This window comes from Martes martes (genome assembly GCF_963455335.1).
Source record: "Martes martes genome assembly, chromosome: 10".
NCBI lineage: Eukaryota > Metazoa > Chordata > Mammalia > Carnivora > Mustelidae > Martes > Martes martes.
The window spans coordinates 2,503,208-2,512,073 of NC_137898.1; positions in this window are offsets into that span (position 1 = coordinate 2,503,208).

Genomic DNA, 8,866 nt, shown 5'->3' on the forward strand with positions numbered 1-8,866 from the left:
TAGGAAGGAACGGCTGAGTCAGGGTATGCAAGCCCAACAGGCTTGGGATTGGGTAGTTTGAATAATTTCAGTGCTCTGGGTTCTATCTCTGGTCCTTAGTTGTCTGGTACCCAGCCCTGGCTTGATGAGACCAGGGGGAGAGTGTCCCAAACTACAGGAGCTTCATGAAAGAGCAGATGAGAGGCACGGGTGGTTTGCATCTCCGCAGGGAGTTGCGGGCTACTTGTTTCCTGCTTCTGGGGGCTGGATGACCCTGGCAGGGACAGACCGTCTCCAGGTGTGCAAGGCCCTGAGATGTCAAAGCATCATGAAATATAGAAAACACAGAACAGGACTAATACCTTCCCTTCCCCCTGAGGTCCGACCCCCATACCTGGTCTCCGCTGCCTGCACTGGGGCCCTCTTCACCCGGCTCAGGGACAGAGGGGAGGAGGGGATCCCATGGTCTCTACCTGTCCAGGTGAGCCTGAGGAGCCTGCTGATCCGCCCCCCATCTTGGTGGCCACACCCACGTCCTGGTGGGCTGCACGGTTCTCAGTTGACAATCTCTATTTGGAACCCTCTAACTAGGGAACTGGGGTACGGGGCTACCCCCACCCACCCAGCCCTCTCCCCCAAATATAGACACAGGTGTGAGAGCCAAGGTCTCTCCAGTTACACCAAGCAGTGAAGACATTTGCAAAGATGCAAAATGAGACATTCTTCTCACTACATTCCCTTTTTTCATTTTTTAAAAGATTTTATGAATTTGTTTGACAGAGAGAGAGAACAAGCAGGAGGAGTTCCAGAGGGAGAGGGAGAAGCAGTCTCCGCACTGAGCAGGGAACCCTGGGATCATGACCTGAGCTGAAGGCAGACGCTCAACCCACTGCCCACCTAGGTGCCCCTCTAAATTCCCTCTGAAAAGCAAACAGAGATATCTTTGTAAAAATACATTCTATGTTCACATGGAACAGGTCGTGGGGCTTCACGTGTCCACCCCGAGGGCACCCGACTGTCCCCTCCACCGAGCAGCAGCACCAGCATAAACTGAGTTTGTGGATGGGAAGGCAGACTCGGGACCTGCACGTCTCCCCTTCCTACATTGATGCCCTGACCCCCAGGGTGACTGTATTTGGGGATGGAGTCCATAAGGAGGTGACTAGAGGGAGAAGAGATGCCCAGGGTGGGCCCTGATGCAGCGGGACTGGGGCCTTCCCTAAAGAGGGACGGACAGCAGGGACGGGCTCCCAGAAGGAGGACGTCACAGGTGCGGGCAGTCTGCAGTTTGCTGGAACGCTCTATTGAATGGGGTGGTCCCTGCCCGCTACGGCTACAGCCTCACACCCCCATGGAGAAGAACTAAAATCAACAGATCCTGACACACAATACGTCATCAACAAAACATAATTACGATGACAATTGTATTAAGGGGACAGATGACAGGGCAGAGCCTGAAAGGAGTGGGCGCGTGGGTAGGGTGCTCGGGGAGGTGCCTCGAAAGAGGGAAGTGTGAACCCAGTGGAGTTTGCACCGGGCACTGTGGCGCAGGGCAGGGGCTGCAGGGTCGAGCAGGGCAGGGGTTTGCTGGGGCCCTGCTCAGGGTGCTGACGCCATCTCAAAGCTGGCAGGTGTCCTTGGAACCTGGGCAAGTGGACCGTGGCAGGGGTGAGCCGGGGTATCGGGCTGTGCCGGATCCAGAGCATTGGTTGGGGAGCAGCGGGGACGGAGCCCAAGGAGGGTCACGGGGCTCCACTGACTTTCTGGCCACAGGGGAGAGGGGCTGGTGACTTGTTCGTAGCGGTCAGGATGGAGGGAGAGGGACACGCCTGGGACAGCTCTGGGGCGGTGGGTGAGGTGGACTGAGAGCCAAGGAGCAGAGGTCGAGGGAGACAGAGCTGCCCGAGTCTGGATCCCGGACAAGCTGGAGGAGGCTGGAGAACCCCAGCTTTGGCCCGGATGTCAGACCACCAAGCCACACACGGCTCCCTTCCGAGGCTGCCCTGGATCTCTCCTGGCTTTCCAGGGAAGGGCCGTGGGGAAGGGGAGGCTGAGGGGAGGGAGACATACATGCAGGTCATCTGGGGCACGGGAGGGATGCGCAGGGGCCATGGAGGCACCACCTCAGACAGAGGGTGCAGGACCCCTGTAGCTGTTCTGTTTCTCGTCTGATCTCCGGGGATTTTTCCGGGGGGCGGAGGACAGGGGTCATCAGGGCAGGAGGCAATTGGGACTCAGCAGCCCATAGAGCGCACGCAGCTTTGGTGGGTCGGAAGAGCACCTGTGACCCGGCCTCAGGACCCGAGGGCCCCTCCCCTCCCCTCCCCTCCCCTCCCCTCTCCTCCCCTCCCCCCCCCCCACGCAGCAGGTCTCACTGGAGGAGGATCCACAGGGACCCCAGACGCCCTCCTGCAGAGGTGCAAAGGCAGGAAGTAGAGGACTGGGGCGGCCGTCCCGGCCTCACTGGACGGGAGCAAGGGGGCGAGGAAGGCCAGGCTCCGGGTCCCTGTTGTGGCAGGTGATTCGTGACTGTGGAGGGCAGGCAGCACGAGAAGACAGGGACAGTCGCTGCGTGGAGGGTCAGTAGGTCCCCGCAGGGGAACGCCGCCGGGAGCGCCGGAAGGCCAGGGTCCGGATGGACGCACACATCCCGAGGCCCAGGGGCAGGTAAGGCCTCCCGTCCTTCCTGAAGCCAGTCACACGTGGGGTCTGTCTCCAGGTCAGCGCAGACCTCAGTCCCGGCGCACAGAGGGCCAGGGCCCAGCTCGGGGTGCTCAGGGCCACCGAGGTGTCCTGTTGGCAGCAGCGGCCCCAGGAGGGGACGTGGGCCACCGGGAAGCTCTGGGTGCTCGTGGCCGCCGGGAGACAGAGGCCCGCCAGGTTGCAGAAGCCGGCCACCACCTCCAGCACCGTGACTGCGTGCCGTGTCCCCGGGGGCCGCGGCTGCAAGGTTTTCTCCAGCTCGACGAACGCCAAGCAACCAAGGCCGAGGCTGTGGGCAGCAGCCAGCTGCGGGAAGTAGAGGGCGCGGGCACTGCTTGGACGTGGAGGCAGAGAGTCCAGGCCACCACACCGCTGCCCAGCACCCCGCAGAGGGCCACTGGCACCGCAAGGGGGAGGACCACCTCTGCGTACGGGGACCACCCACTCCCTGTCTCGTCTGCAGCCCCGCGGACGCTGGTCTGGGGCTCATGCTGGGGATCGGGGTCCCAGGAGACGGCGGTGCCGAGCTGGTCCATGCAGGGCCGGGCGCTCCCAGAGAAACAGAGTTCTGGTCCCTTCACCGGTCTGGGGCCTGCTGAGGGCCTCCACTGGTCAGTCACTCTCAGGGAGCTCGGGGGCCTCTGCACCCCTGAAGGGGCCACCCCGGGTCACCAGCATCACGCGCGCACCTGGGCCCTGCACCAGGGCGGCCTCGACAGGCTCGGCTCCAACCTGCCTGCCGACGGTGTTTGCTGGAGGACTGCAGGGGCTGCCGGGACGTGGCTGTCCGGAGCTGCACATGGGAAGGCCGGCCACCCTGCTTGGGCCTGAGGAGGGGGCGCGCATGTGCTCCAGGCTGGAGCGGGTGGTCTGAGCCAGGCTGGCTGTCGGGAGAATCTGAGGGCCCGGCTGCAAATTGGCCCAAGGTGTGAACCCCCGCCCCCTCGCAGGGATCGTGAAAGCCCCTCGGGTCAGCGGCTCTGCTCAGGGTGCAAGTGTGTGACCCCGTCCCCTGCGACTGGCCCCATGCTGATAGCTGTCACCCCCGAGGTCAGCAAGGACCCCAGATCGAATCTAGACTCAGACCTGCTCATGAGATGAGGCTTGGGGTCTGGTAACCGCCGTGTCCCTGGAGATGTGGGAGTAAGACAGGGTCACAGCCCCGAGTCAGGGTGTTCTAACTTGTGACTCAGACGGGGGGACATTGGCACGCAAGTCCCAGCAAGGAGAGGGGGTTTACCGAGGAGACCATTTCAAGGGTGCGGTGGACATGCCTCCAGCGAGGAGCACACGTCCTCCAGGAAAGGGGCCCATGGCCCGTAGGGTGCACGCTATCTCCGGGTCACGAGCTCGCTGAGACCCCGGCTCCCTCCTGGGGACCAGTCACTCAGGGCAGTCCTTCCCCGCTCACAGGAGGAGGAGGCCGCTCTGCTCGGGTGCGGGAGCCCTGTGTCTGGGCCCGGCTCCGCAGAAAGCCCCATCGGAGGGCAGGTCTCACAGGGACAGCAGCTCTGATGGCCGGTGCTGATGGGGTGCCCCCCACCGTGGAGCCCGCCTGCCCACCTGTGCCGTCTCCATTTCTGTGTGAGCCAAATTCACATCCCATAAAAGGAACCACATCTGAGCGTCCAGCCGAGTGGCAAGTAGCACGTCCACCGTGCTGTGTGACCACCACCGCTCTCTGGTTCCAGAACATTCTTGGCACCCCAGAAAGACGCCCGACCCGTTGGTGTCACTCCCCATTGTTTCCTTGAGTGACTGCCAAGCTGTTTTCTGTTGTCGTAGGCTTGCCCACTCTGGACCTTTCCTGTAAGCGGGGTCGGACCACGCACGGTCTACACACCTGCCATCCTGCACTGGGCTCGGTGTCCTGGATTCCTTCCGGTCACATCCGTCCTTGCCGTCGCAAGCCTCCTGAGGCCTGGGACGCTGGCCTTCCCTCCCCCAAGCCCATGTCGGTAACTGAGAAACTGTTCTGCAGGGCTCTGCTGGGGCGGGTATCGCAGCTCTGGTGGGCCTGCCCCGGGGTCCTTCGAAGAGGTGAGACGACATGGCTTTGTCGCCATGAATTCCCAGAGGCGACTCAGTTATGTCATGACGTTCCGAGAAGTCTCTCTACGTCAGCCGAGAGACATCTCAGGAATCAACAAAGGCCACTCCAAGGGCCCCTGCATTATTCCCTCCCCTCCGGGCTGCGGGCACCCTGGGGTCGCCCACGGCATTGGCTTCCACGCCCTTCCCCCCAGCAGGGAATCCCGTGCTCCCTCTGCAGCCACGAGCACCCCTGGGCCAGGTTTGTCTCGGGGTTTGCCCCTGAGTGGAGGGAGCTGGGAGGACACGCCCGATCCCAGAGAGAAGGGGTGGCTGGAGGCCCCGCGCTCCCACGCCCAGACCCTTCCCCCCCGACGCACCCTGCGGCCAGCACTGGGCCTGCTGCTCCCCGGAGGAGCCCTCCCAGCGGGGGCGCGGGCACGGGAGTGTACTGGGGTTGGGACTGAAAGCGTCTCTGCCGAACCTGAGAGGCTGGCCTGACGTCTGTGGCTCTTCGGAACCCACTTCCGAATAAAACGCACCCGCAGTTATCCTGTCAAAATCGCCTCTGCCCTCTCTCTGTCGATGGCTTTGGGGAGACGTCCCCGGCGTGTGTGCAGATGGGCAATGGCCATGAAGGGGGCTCCTGGGAGCTCGAGAAGGGGCTGCGTCAGGGACCTACGGAAGGGCCAGCACCCCAAAATGACCCCGAAGGCAAGCGCACACATCACGGGTGCGGGTCTGAGGAGGGAGCCTTCTGTCTCTGCAGCCCGGGTAAGGACCCCGTGTGGCCACCTGCTCCCGGATTATGACCCCCACACATAGAGCTCACGCAGCAGAGACTCACGGTCCCCCTGTCCTGGAGGCTGAAAACCAGGTTGCAGGCGTGGGCAGGGCAGGTCCGCCTGAGGCCTGTCTCCTGGAGTGTGGACGGCCGTGCTCCCCCTGTGTCCTCCCGGGTCGTCCCTCTGAGTGCACACGCCCCTGGTGTCTCTTTGTCTTCTCATAAGGACACCAGTCAGACTGAATCAGGACCCTACTGTAGGAGCTCGTGGAACCTTAGTATGTCTGGAAAGGTCCTTTTAAAAAAATCATTTTATTTTATTTCAATTCAATGAATGACCATAGAATGTATTCCTCGTTTCAGAGGGAGATTCGGTGATCCACCCGTGTCCATGACACCCAGGGCTCGCGCCCTCCCGCGCCCTCCTTCATGCCTGTCACCCAGGCCACCTCCATCCCCGCCCGCCTCCCCTCCAGGATCCCTGTTTGTCCCCAGAGTCAGGAGTCTCTTCTGGTTTGTCTCTCTCTTTGTATCCTATTTTGTGTTTCCCTCCCATTTGCCAGGATCCTCTCTCGTTTCTGAAATTCCACCGAGAGTGAGAGCACGTGATCATGGTCTTACTCTGACTGATTTCGCGGAGCCTCATTCTCTGCACTTCCATCCACATCGTTGCAAATCCCAAGAATTCTTTATTTTTTAAAAAAATATTTGATTTATTTTGTGACAGAGGGCAAGCAAGCATGAACGCGGGAAACAGCAGAGGGAGAGGGAGAAGCAGGCTCCCCGCTGAGCAGGGGTCCCGATGTGGGACTCGATCCCAGGACCCTGGGATCCTTACTGGACCCAAGAGGCAGACGCTTACCCAACTGAGCCACCCAGCTGGGGCACAAAATCATTATTTTCATGGCTGAGTAATATTCCATTGTGTGTGTATCTATATCTCCCCCTCGTCTTCTTTATTCATTCCCCTCTTGATGGACATCTGGGCGCTTTCCATCGTTTGCATATTGTGGACACGGCTGCTGTCGCACGTGTGCGTGTCCCTTTCCAGCACCACGTCTCTATCCTTCAGGTGAATACCGAGTAGTGCATGGGTGGGTTGAAGGGTAGCTCTGTAGTTCCTCTCCTTCTGAGGAGCTGCCATCCTGTCTTCCAGAGTGCCTGCCCCAGAGAACCTTCCCACCAATGGAGTAGGAGGGTCCCCTTTCTCCGCATCCTCTCCAACATTTCTTGATTCCTGACTTGATTCCTGCTGCTGATGCCCCGAGGCCTGTCCCGCCGAGGAGGGGTGGCAGCAGATGGCGGCGGCAAGCCCGGCTGCGTGGTCTCCGGCAGTAGCCGGAGCCACACACCAGGTGGCCAAACCGGGTCCTACAAGGAGAGGACTCACCGTCGGGACACGTAGGAACGTGTTTGGCTGTGGATGAAGACGGCGGCTGAATATAAGGGAACAAAGAAATGAAGCGGTTGGTCTCAAAGAAGCGAGGCTGCTGGGCGTCCGCAGGCATCAGGAGAGGGTCTGGCAGAGTACATCCCCCGTGCGGAGGCACTGTGCAGGAGCTGCTGTTGCCAACTGCGCCACGTGTCGGGAGTGGAGGGCTCAGGGGATGTAGTGGGAGAGACTAGGAAAAGGGTCCTTTGCCCACACCGGCACGCACAGTCCGAGACCTTCTGTTGTCTGTGGAGTACGAGGGTTAGACCAGCCGAAGGACTGAAAAGACAAAGAGGGAGGAAAGGGGGAGGAGGGGAAGTCCCTCACCCGTTTGGGCAAAGGCAGTCCGTGGGGCTCCCTGTGGACCTCTGGATGGTCTCAAGGAACAGTCCCAGCTGGAGTTCGTCACCAAGGGAAACTCCCACAAAATTCTTAACCTGGGGATACAGTGTCAGAGCAAAGTGGCCCCCATGAAGGCCACCAAACACGGGGCGGCCTGATCCCGTGGAGCTGGTGGCGTGGGTGGGGAAAGAATTCAGACCGAGGAGATAGAAGTTTAGTGAAGACACCACAGGGGAGCAGCACGCAGGACAGCGGAGGAGAGTGTCTGCCACGAGGTGGTGCCGAGGGGCGAGAATCGGGGGGACTGTGAGGGAGTGTGTGATCCTATGGACGTTGCCCTGTTTTGGTAACTGGGCCTGGTTGGAAGAGGTCTGCTGGGTGCTTAGGGCCTCTGGCCATTTCCGGGTAGTCACTTCACGAGCCGGTCAGCACCCAGCTGTGGTCACTGTGGGCCGTTCGCTTTGATGCTTATCTTTCCGTTGCTCCAGCTGATTGCTGGAAAGCGGCCCCTACGTTACGTCCCCCCCCTTCTGTTCAGGTCACCCGGGGCTCTGTTACCGTCCGTCTCTCAGGGCTCCTCTTTCTGGCGCCCTTCTGCTGGCATTCTGGGCACTGGGGTACATGGTCGAGGCCCTGCTGATGTCCGTGACTCTTCAGGAACTGGAGCTCCTCTCACGCACCACGTGTGCCGGGCCCCTGGGCCCTGTGTCCGTGCTCACTGTCCCCCGAGCCCAGGGACAGGGTGGTGTGTGCCTCTGCCGGGATCGGGGGGGCTGCGCTAGGCTCCTTGGCCTCGGGGCCCCCCAGCGAGAGCAGCCCTGACATCCCGCCTCCAGTTCTTGGGGCTGACGAGGCAGTAATCGTCTTTGGGCAAGTCAGGGATGCGTTGTCTGGTTTTTCGTTCTTTACCATAAAACGTCCTCAGATCCGCTCATTTTCAGTACAGATAGGCTATATTTGGGTGTATGTACGTCCGTATGAGCTGTCGCCATCGCCCTCCGCTTCGGGGTCCCAGCCCTTCCCGTCACCGAGGGCGCTGCCGTGGACGTGTTCGCGTGTTGTCACTTCCCGCACGGGTGTGACGGGGGTCCTAGGAGTGGGATGCAGTTCCCCGCGTGTCGCCCCCGCACCCTCGCACACACACAGGTGAGGAGGGAGCGTTGCTGCCACAGGACATGTGGATGTTCCAGGACGCGGTGGTCTTTGAGGATGTGGCTGTGAACTTCACCCGGGGACAGTGGGCTTTGCTGGACCGTGGTCAAGGCGGCTCTACAGGGACGTGCTGCTGGGGACCCGCAGGAACCTGCCCTCCCTGGGAAGCGCGGCTCCGCCCCGTCTCTGGGGTTGTAGGGAACGAGTGTTCCGTACAAGTGTCTGATCTTCCTGGGGCCGAGGCCTGGGAATACGATGGAGAAGAGACCGACGTGGTCCAAGCCTGGTGTCCCGAACTGCTCTTCCCGGGCCGACCACACTCAGAGCTCTGCCCTTGGAGGCGACTTGCCCCCCATACCTTGGACCCTTCCTCGGGTGGTTTCTGTGTTTCGTGCCTCCCTTCTCCTAACAACTCTGTCTTTACCACATTTTAAAAAAGATTT